This window comes from Lissotriton helveticus, chromosome 2_1 (genome assembly GCF_964261635.1).
Source record: "Lissotriton helveticus chromosome 2_1, aLisHel1.1, whole genome shotgun sequence".
Classification (NCBI taxonomy): Eukaryota; Metazoa; Chordata; class Amphibia; order Caudata; family Salamandridae; genus Lissotriton; species Lissotriton helveticus.
Window position 1 is genome coordinate 204,496,988 of NC_136059.1, and position 12,753 is coordinate 204,509,740.

Genomic DNA, 12,753 nt, shown 5'->3' on the forward strand with positions numbered 1-12,753 from the left:
TGGGCGTCTGACAACCCTGCCCCTCACTCTGAAATGAAAGAAGCAGCCAGCAAAACAAAGTACTCAGGAACCACCCGGAACTGGTTCAGACCGGGCTCAGGGCCCACATGCACCAAGAGAACAAAGACTTTAGGGGTATAAGTACAGGACCCCTGACAACAGAAAATTAGATCATCCTGGAAATCAAGAAGGAACCTCTGCCAAGGAGAAAGCTAAAACTGAAGAAGGAAGACTGTCCTGCTGTTGCTCTGCTTGACTGACCTGTTGCTTTGCTGCCAAGGAGAGGGGAAGGACTTTGCTTTGTGCTGTGTCCCCTTGCTTGAAGGAATCTCCAAGGGCCTGAGAAGAGCTGGCTCCCTGTTTTGAAGTCCCAGGAACAAAAGGACTTCACCCCCAGCTTCCCTGAACTCTGCTGAGAGAGTTCTGTCCTTCCTAGAGTGCTTGATCCAGTTGTGGGGCCTCTGGAAGTTGTACCTGAGCTGGGAAGCTTGAAACTAAGCTTGAGTGACTTTTGAACTTGAAAAGTGTCGCATCGCTCGCTTGCGGAGGTCATCCCCGACAGTGCGAGAAGTTTCCCACCGCTACGGAGGCCGAGATCGTCGCAGCGCCTGACGCCGCTGCCAGAGACGTCGCATCCTTCGTTTGCGGGATGCACCAGACCGGTGCGGGAGAATCGAACATCGCTGCAAGAGTCGTCGCAGAGCCTGTCGTCGCTGGGTGAGAACACCGCACCGCTTGCTTGCGGACCGCATCACGTCGCTGCGAGCATCGTCGCAGAACCATCGCATCGAGGAGCTGCGAGAGAGAGGATCACCGCTGGACCGCGCATCGTCGCCCCGGAGATCGTCGCAGCCCCTTCGAGATCGTCGCATCGTGCCTTTGCGAGAACAGACTTCCTACAGAACCTACGCACCGGAATCCATACAAGTGGCCTTCCTCCCCATACAGACCGGATTCGTCGCAACACGCCCGCTGCTGCAGCGGGGCTGTCGCAAACGCCTCCCCCGGGTCTCAGGAGCAACGCATCGCTTGTTTTCCACCGCACCAGCTTCTGCTTTTGGAACTTTGTTGCAACTAAAAGGTACTGTGAGTAAACGTGACGCAACTGTGAACTTTTCACGCATCAGTAGAGAATTCTATCGCAACGTAGAGAATTCTAACGCAACCCTAAGAACTCTTTTTGAAACCATATTCTTGAACGGTGTATGTTGGATTTTTGTCGTTTTGGTCTTGTGTAGTTTAGAATAAAAATACCTTTATTTTTCTAAACTGTTGTGGAGTCAGTTTGTGGTGTTTCCACTGTGATACAGTGAGTGTTGGTACAAATACTTTACGCATTGCCTCTGGTTAGCCTAGACTGCTCGTGCCAAGCTACCTAGAGGGTGAGCAGGGGTTATCTCAGAGGTTTATCTCCTTGCCCTGACTAGAAGCAATGGTCCCTATTGGACAGTGGTACTTACCTCTGTCAACTAGAGACCCCCAGATCTAACAAGAGAAATCAAGCAGGAAAGAAAATGGAAGTGATAAACAGCATAGCAAAAAGAGTAATAAAGCCAAATCAGAAGTACAAGTCACCTGAGTGGACTTACATAATTATTCCACCAGTAGTAGAAGTAAATAGTAGTCAAAGAAATTTTGATGATGCAAGTGATAATGATTGATTTCATTCATTAGGTGACACAAGGTTGAAGAAATTGTGTTAGCTGGAAAATACATTGATGTATGACATAAGGTCGAAGAAAAGCTGTTAAAAAAAAGAGGGGAGTATATTCAGTAATCTTTAATTTTTCTTTTATTTTTAAAGATGCCTTATACTAATAATAATTCAAGATGCTCAATTTTCAAGAGGTGCTGCAAATTGTCTTCAATATGTGTAATCTTGATAATTTTAGTTTGGTTAATTTTAGCTGTCATTTTTCCTTTTGGAATAGATAAAGAGATTATAAAACTAACATGACTAGTAAAGGTGTGAATAATCATGGAAAAAATGATAAGACTAATAACATTATTGAACACAAACCAGAAATTCATCAAGATAGAGCTGTAGGAGATTTTTCTAGTAATACCTTTTCAAGACTTTTATCTGAATATGTTAAGGTAAAGGACGCAAAAGATTGCTATATTTGTGTAAAATTACCTACTTCTGTGTCTGAAGTTGTTACTTATAATATGCTTCCTCTTACTTATGGCATTACATGTAGTGTAATAGCTAGTTTGTTTTATCAAACTGGACGTTTGGAGTATTATTATTCTAATTATGATGAAATTTTTGCAAATTTAAAAGTTGTAGATAGCTTAAATAAAGTGAAACATGCTAAACAGATGAGGGAATTTTTCCTAGTAACTAATGAACTCACTTATGAGTATGCTTTTAGAAATAATTTAACATGTAAATTGAGAGCAGAAGAAAAGTCCTTCTTAAATTTGGTGGAAGAGAGAAGGGCAATTTACAAGCGAAATGAGATGATGAAACATACTAAGTCTAAATTTTGGCAAATGGAAGATGAAAAGCTCAATGGTAGAAATGAAAATGTTGCAATTCACATAGATACACCTGTTAGTGGAAAATTCTGTATTAGAAGAGATAATACTTTGTTTGATAATTATTTTGTTGGTGCAAGTCAATGTGAAGACACTTATCGTATTATAGGGGGTTGGGGATTTAAAGGAGGCAAAGATCCAATTTTTCCTGGAATTTATTTTGTATGTGGGAACAAAGCTTATTACAATCTCCCAGATCACTGGTATGGAACATGTTATGTAGGTTTAGTTTTTCCCAAAATGTTCCATGTTGATAGAAATGCAAAAGGTTCATTTGAAATTAGCAATCATCTGAGTAGATTTAGAAGGGAAAGTTTTTCAGAAATATTGGGAGATATATTTGGTGCAGTAATACCTATGATAGGTATAACCCTGAATGCAATTAAGATCAGAAAAATGTCTACAATTGTTGATAGATTGTCAACTGATACAGCAAGTGGATTTCAATTAGTGAATACAGAGCTTATTGCCATGAGGACTATGGTAATGCAAAACCGTCTAGCTTTAGACATTTTGCTAGCAAAAGAGGGTGGAGTCTGTTGAATTTTGCATGTCCAACATTGTTGTACTTATATTCCAGACAAGAGTCAGAATATATAAATATACATTAGAAACATAACTGAATTACATGACGAAGTAGAACCTTTAGAAGATGATAGTTTTTCAGAACGCTTAAGTAAAAGATTTGCAGCTATTAAACACTGGTTTCAAGAAATTGGTAGGTCAATTATAGGTAAAATAGTTTTTCCTTTAATAGTCATAGCTATAGTGATACTTTTGTTAAAAATTAGTTGCATGATACACAAGAGAAGAAAATATGTAGTTGAAAAGAAAAGAATTTGCAAACTCAGAAAGGAGAAAGAAAAAGAAATAGAATTAGAAGAGTTTCGAAGAACTCAATATGATAAATGCAGAAAAACTGATGAATCTAAAGTTTAGAAATACTAATATTAAGAAAGTCCAAAACATGTTCAAGGGTTGAAAATGTATAAATTTTGGGTATAGTTTGGTGATTTTAAAATCACCAGAGGAGGGAGTTGATGGAGCAAGGTGATGAACAAGATTTTGATCAAACTTGCGAAGTTAACCTCTTATAACCGTAATTGAATTAATATGTTTGTGGTGAAATTACTAATCAACATAGTTTAAGAAATTCTTGCATCAGTACACGCGGGATAAACTAATGTGCTTTATGTTGCGAACGCAAAGAAGAAATAATAAACTAACCTTGTCTATTGTCTTTGTCAGTATTAAATGCGGCTGTTTAACTAATGGTATGTGCCTATTTTGTGTGCTTATGTTATGTCTTTCTGTGACAAAATGCATAAAAGAGTTCCTGTAGTTCCTAAAGGAATGGTAAATATAATGCTGCATGTTTGTGCTTCAGCTAGGTAACATAATTAACAGGATTAATTAGTAAAGGGGGTGGGTAACAGAATGGGTTTTAATTCTTTAATTAATTGATGTCTTGTGTTTGTTTAATAATAGTTTCCGAAGTGAGGCCTAGAAGTGATTCAGAAAAATATGGCAGACAGAGTTGCAGATGAAAACTTGTCCAGAGTGATGCCTTGCACATGTGTAGCTGTGAAGACTTTTACTGCACAATCATCACATAATTTGGAAAAGCAGTTCTTCAGCTGAGTTGAACGTGCACTCGGAGAAAGGCTCAAGGACAGGAACTTGTTATGTCTGCCAAGGCTAGGAAGTAAATGTTTGAAACTCGTGGAAAAAGTCTTTTCTGAGGAAGCTGGAAGACGTGGTAATGAGAGACATTAGGGCTTATGTAAAAGCCTGGGCCTGGTCAAGTAACGGGCATGATCTAATGTTTTATCGTGGACTGACACGGGACAGCCAATGAAAAGCTCGGAAACTCTCAGAAAAATGTAAAAATGTAGAAAGTTTAGCTAGAAAGAAAGGTATAAAACCTGCCACTTGGAGCGGAGAAAAAACTCTCTTCTTTCCGATTCCTGATTGACGTGACATGCTGTCGGACTTTTGGCGCACGTAAGGACAGCAGACTGTAAATGAATTTTCCTTTCTTGGTGGAGTGAGAATCAGACAGGGAAATAGATTTAGGGAATGGAAACTGTTATTTCGCTAATAATTCATGTTTCTGAGCTTGCTCTAAAAATGTCAGTTTATTAATTCATTTCCACACTAAAATGCTGCTTTCTTGATTGCTTATTAAATAAAGATTCTTAAAAGAATATGCCTTATCTTAAGAAAAATAGAGTTAATAAAAATTAGATTTGAAATGACAAGCTGGTCTTGTTTATTCATGATCTAGTTACCATCAGTTGATTCAATCGCCTTAGTGGCTTGATTAATGATAAGTGATGTTTAAAACCATGGTGAAAAAAGATAAATTGCAGTTGTATATAATTTTATAGATAATATGTGAATAGATTCTATTAATCAAACCACTAGATTCAGTCGCTCAAATATTGTCTCATTGGTGTTGTGGGCCTTTATAAGTGTTACATGATTAATGGTGAGTATTGAGGTGACAGGTAGCGTTTTCGAGACAGTTTTTCAATAGGAGCGCTGGATCAAGGGAAAGGAAAGAACAGTTGCATTTGCATCCTATTGACTCCAAATTAAACTATTCTACTGTACAGAAAAAAGCCCTAGCTTCTTTTTAGGCAATTAACCACTTCAGGATTTACCTTTGTGGTCTATTTTTTGTGTTCAGAACAGACCACAAACCCTTAGTATCTGTCTTGGCCAAGAAGGACATAGAGAAAATCATACCCAGGATATCCATATAGGTTTTGGGCCACCTAATAATAATGGGTTTTGTGACAATCCTAATAATTATATTTCCATGCTAGGGCTCTTTATTTCCCCATTTGTTGGGGGGAAAGGGGGAGCAGTAGCTAAATTATTGGAGATGCACTAGGAAATCCAAGGGATCCAGCAGAAGTTAATTCTCAGGCATGGGACAGAAACAGGCTCTCGCTACATACTACATACATTGCACAGATGAGAGCAACCTTGCCATGTTGGTTCTTTTGGATGTGCAAGTGGTTTTCAAAACAGAATCATCCTGTGCTGATTACTTGCTTTGAACTCTTGGTATGTGTATAAGGACCAGCAGCTTCATATCTTAAGTAGTTATTTAGGAACTGTACCATGAAGGTTTGACTTTCCTTCTTGCCTGCACCAACTACATCCGTTATGGGGTTCTTGATGTTTACCCTCTCTTGCCATGTCTTTTTAATATCTCCATTAAACCTCTGCACATGTTTAGCTCTAGTTGAGGTCTGCAGTGTCAATCCTATGAAAAAGACAAACAGATCACTGTGAAAGCTGATGGGACTCAATATGATACGTGTCTCCAACACACCACCAGCGGGCTACAGCAAAGCCGCCCACAGCTTAACTGAACCAAAACACAGGTGATGTTATGCTCCGAAAGCGTGATTGATACAAGTTACTGAGGGGTAAATTTTTCCATCTTTCTGATCTGTTGATAGTCCCCGTACTCAAAATGAAAGCGTGAGTTCAATTCTGGATAATATCTCACTATGGAAGTGTAGGTGAATTTCATGGACAAGACATCCATTGGTTCTCTCTACGGTGAGGAGAATAATTAATTCCACTCTTTTATATTGGCAAGAGGCATTAACGAGCTACCTGATGAATAACCCCCTGTTTCTTCCGGTAAAAGAACTTTGGGGCATATTACCAAGGCGGCGCTATAAAATTATTGCCGCTTTTGCAGCCGTTTTCGGCCAAAAAGCGGCAATAATTTTATCACAAAATCAGCAAAGACACGCTATCCCGTGTTTTGCTGATTTAGCGCCCCTTACAACGACGCCCAGCTTTGCATTTCTAATGAGATGCAAAGTAGGAGTTCCATGCCAAAATAACTGGAGAAATGTTGCTAACCGACATTTCTCCAATTATCAAGTTGCACGCAAATAAGTAGAGCGTTAAGAAAAGTAGCGCTAACCACGGTTAACGCTACTTTCCTAACGCCTGCTTGTAACCTGATTTAGCCATGTAATCCAATGGGAAGTGGATTACATGGCTAAAATCACCCTGCCCTATCCGCAAGTTTTGCTGGTTTGCAGTGTGATTATCGTCAGATTTCCAGCGATAATCACACTGTTTTCACGCTTACGCATGGATTTCTATCGTTTGGGAGATAAGCGTTGCTGATAGCAAGCTATCTCCGCTATAGAATCCAGCGTTAGCCTGCGATAATTATCCTCGCGCTACAAGCGCTGAGCCATAATTATCGCAGGACTTTGCTAATATGCCACTTTGTGCCCACAGTGCACAAGAGTGATGAGCTTTTTCAGCGTTGTTCAGTGATGTCAAGCTAATGCCCTATTGGACGTGTGATGGTGGAGGTTCATTGCAGTCAGGCAATCCCTGAAAGTTGCTTTGTCTTGATATGTTTGAGAAACAATTCCATTAGAAAGTCTGAACCCTCTTCAAACCTTCTGCTTTCTCTCAATAGTCTGGTAGTCTCTTCTTATCCAAGGAAAAATGTAATCCAGCACTTCAAAATGTTTCTAAATACGTGTACACAATATAGATCTATTAATTGTTTTATTTGTTCATTTACTTCTGTAAAAGCAAAGATTGCCTCTTTTTAAACAGTACCTGGAGTTATTTGTTTAAAAGGAGGATGCACTCTAGGTGCACATGCTGATTGTTTTACATTTGGAAACATGGACACTTCTTTCTGCGGATTCCTTACTTTGTGAATATTCTCCAGGCAGCAGAGTGAACCTGGAACCTTTTATCCGCAGCAGTAGCTCTCCAGCGACACCAGGTGACGCCATGCATTTGCACCTATGAAATCAACCACAGAGGTTATGAAGACATTGGCAAATATTAGGCACAAGCTGGTACACAAACTGGCTCACCGGCATCAGTTCTCGTTTTTCTTCGGCTCTTCAAAGCTGGTCCAAGGTCTTCTCAGCGCTTCACTGATGGAATTCCTCATCTTTTGACAGCGACTACATCAATGTCGCCTCCTAAGATTTCAGGGTTTGAACCATCTTACAGATGTTATAATAAGATGTCCTTGTTGGACTCACACAACATCCACGTGTAGCATTTAGGTTCCAAACACGACCACTCTGCCTTTGACTCATGTTGCTTGATGCACCGCAAGGCCATCAGAGAGTGAGAGGAAAGCTATTTTTGGTCAATACCTGTAGAGATACACCAAAGCAGCCCCATCCCCTTCAGGTAACTCAACAGGGAACAATTTTCCCAAGAAGTCTTCCCACAACAGCACAAAATGCAACAAATGAAGGTGAAATCCTCTTCTTCACAAGGAAAATCTGGGACCATTCAGAGCCATTTTAGCTGTTGAAAATGTTGAAGCCAGAATTCTCCACTACATCACCTGACCTCAGGGAGGCAGAGGTCTACTGTCTGACCATGCTGAAGATCTTCCAGATTGCCTCATTACCTTATGGGCCATTTCCCACCCTTTCCTGTGGGTGGGTTTGGCATTTCTGGCTTTTCTGACTCTGTGACCACCTGACTCTGTGCCTCCACAGGCTAGCTCCAGGCACGGCACTGCTTCAGATGAAGACAGTGCTCTATAAGATGCAGACTCTAGTATGTTTACTATGACCTATAACACCATTGTCACCATTAAAAAATAATTTGACTCATTGAGGTTCATGGGAAAAATATTTGGGCCTGTTTTGATGACTAATGGTCTCATTTACAATTCTGGACGATGGCCCATTGTTTCACCATGGTGGAGGGACCACCCGCCAAATTTATAAATGACCGCCAAGCAGGTGGTCATTTATAATGCATTGTCAGGAGCCGCCACAACAGCGGTTCCTGCCCATTCATTTTGCTATTTGATGCATGACTGCATAAGCATGATTCAGCCCTGCACCAAACAGTATTCAATTTTTAATTTAAAAAAGAAAATTCCGAAATGTCATCTCCCATGCCGAGGGGGGCATGACTAGCATTTTCTGTGACGTACAGTAAAAATAATGGCAATATAGCTGCCCATCCTGATTGGGTGGGCCAATATATAGCCATTTCTCCAATGCTCTTACTTTATTGGGCCATCAGAGACGTTTGGCTAAGGTGGCAATGGAGTAGTCACCGCCACAGCCAAACCTATGGTCTGCCCACATCTAAATCGGGTGGGCGGACCATTTTGTTGGCAGTATATATGCTCTGTCATTCTTCCTATGGCCAATAAATGTAGTGGCATGGAGGAATTTTTTGGCTCAGACTCTGATGCTCTTGCATGTCTGATAAACCCATGGCAGTTTAGTGTATGATGACTAGCCAGCTGACAACCTCCTCCCATCTTCCCTTACAGATGCCCAAAATGCAAGTGGTCTGGATATATCTCCAGAGGGGGCTATTCCTTACCCTTCAGGGGCTCTCTCAGAAAAAAGTCTCTTCATTCACTTCTGCTGTACAAAAACCCACAGGAGCGTTGAAGTTAACTTTACCCGCCACTAAGGCCAAATCTGACATTTTGAAAACAATTTTGCAACCTTGCTCTGTGTTTTTCAGCACCTCTGCTAACTTCTAAGAAAGCAGTACTGGAGCTGTACCGACTGCCTCGGAGAAACCTGGTAGTCTACAGACAAAACACTTGATGACAAAGGCCAGAAGTGTGTGACACAACATTTCTGGAATGTCTATTGGCCATGCTTCTGCCAGAAAATACTAACCTGTAATTCATATCCACCAATAGTTCTACATTTGACAGTATCCACAACTGGAATATGAAGGACAGAAGTAGAAAGGGGAATAGGATAAAAGCGAAAAGTGAGACACTGGAGAACACCACTCTGAAGTATTACTCTTCTGGGGGGTTGTCATCTACTTGGGTCATAGTGAATCATCTAAGAAACAATGGAGCCGATTCACAGAACTAATCTGAGACAAAATCCTAAATGTACTACTTTTGGTATTCACAGAAGGCATTTAGTAGTAGTAAAGTTAGGATTCCTAACTTTACTACTACTAATTGCCTTTTGTGAATACCGAAAGTCATAAAGATATGGTTTTATCTCAGTTTAGCAGTAGTAAAGTTAGGAATACTAACTTTACTGCTACTAAATGCCTTCTGTGAATACTAAAAGTAGTAAGTTTAGGATTTTGTCTCAGATTACTTTTGTGAATCGGGCCCAATAATCCACGTTTAATATGTCTCTTTAAGCATTCATCTACCACTCACTATAATATTCGGTATACCGCCAGAATTTCTCAACTCAGGCTCTCCAGAATATTGGTAAACTCTCATTTAATACATGGAAACATAAGCAATACCAATAAAATTGACGTATAATCTTTGTTGCAAATATAAAATTTCTCCTCTCTAGTAAAGTAACTGCCTTACATTCTTGATTAACATTCTCTCAGGTTTTCTCATGTACATTTGGGTTGCTTCTCAAAACTGAAATGCAAACAAACATTCTAAAGAATCACACAAATCGAAGTTATGCTGACGAATTACTCTTCAAGCATGTACCTTTAAAATAGTGGTAAAGATATATTTGACAAAACATTAACAGTCGTTGAATACGTCGAGCATCCTGTCTGTTCCTCTAGTAGCTTAGGATCAGAATGAAGAAACAAATATAGAGTTTGTACACCAGCCAGGGTTTTTTCTGAAAAAACCTATAGCTAACTCAAGTTTGTTTACAACACAAACTTCTTGAAATACTTTGCTGAATTCAGCTTCAACTTCCTTGCACGTTTTCCATCAATCTCCAAGGTTTCAAACAAGGGTATGTTAACAGGGTCCATGCAGAATCAACAAAGAATTTCAATTGTCTAGAAAGGTCGCTCTGGACCACGTGGAACATAAACTACATATCTTCTTGATGGCTACTACTATTTTCAAAATGCTGTCAGAGTGCTAAGGCTTCATGGGAAATGTAGTTTCTGATTTTGAGTTCAAGTGCCTATGTGTACTGCTTTGTTCAAAGATGCTAAGCCATTACCAAGTGACAAAAGCATTCTGAATGCAGCATACACCTTTCAATCCCTGCAATGAATGTAGTAACTTCAGCCAGTTCAGGGTATGACGCTCATTCATCCGACAAGGGTGAAAATGTAAGCTTCCATCCTTTACATCAGGGCCGATTCTAGGATTTTCTGGGCCCTGGGCAAAAGAGAATGCGCGAGACCCCTGAAATTTACATAACCGACACTTTATGGGCTCCGGGAACCTGCTTTGTGCAGACTCCACCTGGGCTGCAGCTCCTTTTCTCAGCCACCCTCAAACACCTCTATTACAGCCCATTTTGGACTGAAGGTGTGAGAATTGCTTGGGGTCTGAGAGTTAAATCTGTATGGGCTACAATGCTGACAATGGGCGTCCTGTGCAGTCTCTGAATGGGCAGCTGGGGAGGTGTCCCCCTCCCCTAGGCCTTCCCACACCATCCCTTAGAGGCCCCAGGAGGGCCCCCTCCCATGAGCCCAGTTGTAAAGAGACGCATTTCTTTCACTTTGATCGGCAGGGGTACAAAAGGACTGGTGGGGTGTTGTCATTGTGCGGGGCCCCATCCTGTTTGGCAGAGAGCGAGGCCCTGGGCAGCTGCCCACACTCCCGTGCCTGGTGCAGGCCCTGCTGTACATCCTTTACCAAATCATGACACCCTCAGCAAAGTTAACCCCAAAAGCCTTTCCTTTTCATCCTCGCTTCGACCCTCAGAGACTGAATAGTTTCTGTCCCTGGTAGTCCCAACCTTTGCATTGTGAATGCCATGTTCCTACGGGCCACTATGTCCACAGTATGTGGGAACTGGTACAAAAACTTTTCTCCAATCTGGTTACTGGGCACTTCCAAACAAGTCCTGAAGCGAGGTCTGGGTTCCGCAGACACTGTGGCTCGGTGCATGGGTGCGGCTGCCACCTTATGTCACAAAGCTTGGGTGCATTCCACTGCATACTTGGGAGATTTTCAATCAACCCTCATGGATACGCCGTTCGATAGTGAGCTGCTGGTTGATGAGCTGCTGATTAGAAAGAAGGCTGTATCCTCCCTGGAACTATTAACAAAAAGCAAAGAAACTTCACCAGCAGAACTACAAATTTTGAGACACCTCCAGTGCCTCACAGTCCTGTCGGCATCAACCTTCACACCTAGTCCAGGTGTCCCATAAAATGTATCGTTTTGGGGCAGGTGTGGATCTAGTGGAGGATCAACAGTGACAAAACATCTTCAGACCACCTCCACCTTCTGCTTAAAATCTTTTTGACACCCCCTACTCTATACCATCAGCTTCCAGTGACAGGGTGAGTAGGTGTTTCCCATTTTGTACCAATTGGAAGATGATCACGACAGATCACTGTTTCCTCCAGCAAATCATTCAATAAATCAATCAGTCAATCAGCCAGTACTTGCAGAGCGCAGCTTATCACCCATGAGTGTATTCAGGTGCGGAGTTGCTGGGCTTAGTTGAAGAGCCAGGTCTTGAGTTTCTTCCTGAAGTCTTTTAGCAAGGTTGATGTTCGGAGTTGGAAGGGGAGAAAGTTTTAGGACTTTGGGCGAGGCGGGAGAAGGAGCGTCCTACTCTGTGTTTATGACAGATGATGGGTGTCTGTGCCAGGGTGAGGGAGGCAGAGCGAAGGTTTCTGGGTGGGTGGTGGAAGTACAGGCGGTGTTTTATGTCTGCTGGTCCTTGGTCGTGGAGGGCTTTGTAGGCATGTGCCACTAGTTTGAATTAGCATCTTTTCTGTATGAGGAGCCAGTGGGTTTTCTTAGGTACTGGGTGATGTGGGTCCTTTTTGGACAGGTTGAGGATCAGTCTGGCCGCTGAGTTCTGTATCATCTGGAGCCTTGTCATGAGTTCACTGGTGGTGCCTACGTACAGTGCGTTGCCATAGTCCCGATGGCTGGTGATTGGAGCGTGCGTGACTGTTTTCCCGGTGCTTGTGGGGAGCCATTTGAAGATTCTTTGAAGCATGCAGTGATTGTGAAAGCAGGCAGGGGAGACAGTGTTTTAAAACAAAAAAAATAATAATATTTCTTTTTATTGAATAAAAACAAAACAAGGCATATACAATATACATTGTTGCAGAGACTCCAAGAGGGTAGAGTTATGTCATCCATCATTACATTAAACATCACAGTGTTGGGGAAGGGGGGGAGGAAAGGGAAGCATCAGAGACAATAGCAGTAAGGGGTCAGGGGGAAAGCAAGACATCAGGTACCAAAAGCACAGGCGGGTCACATATATCTCCTCTATATTG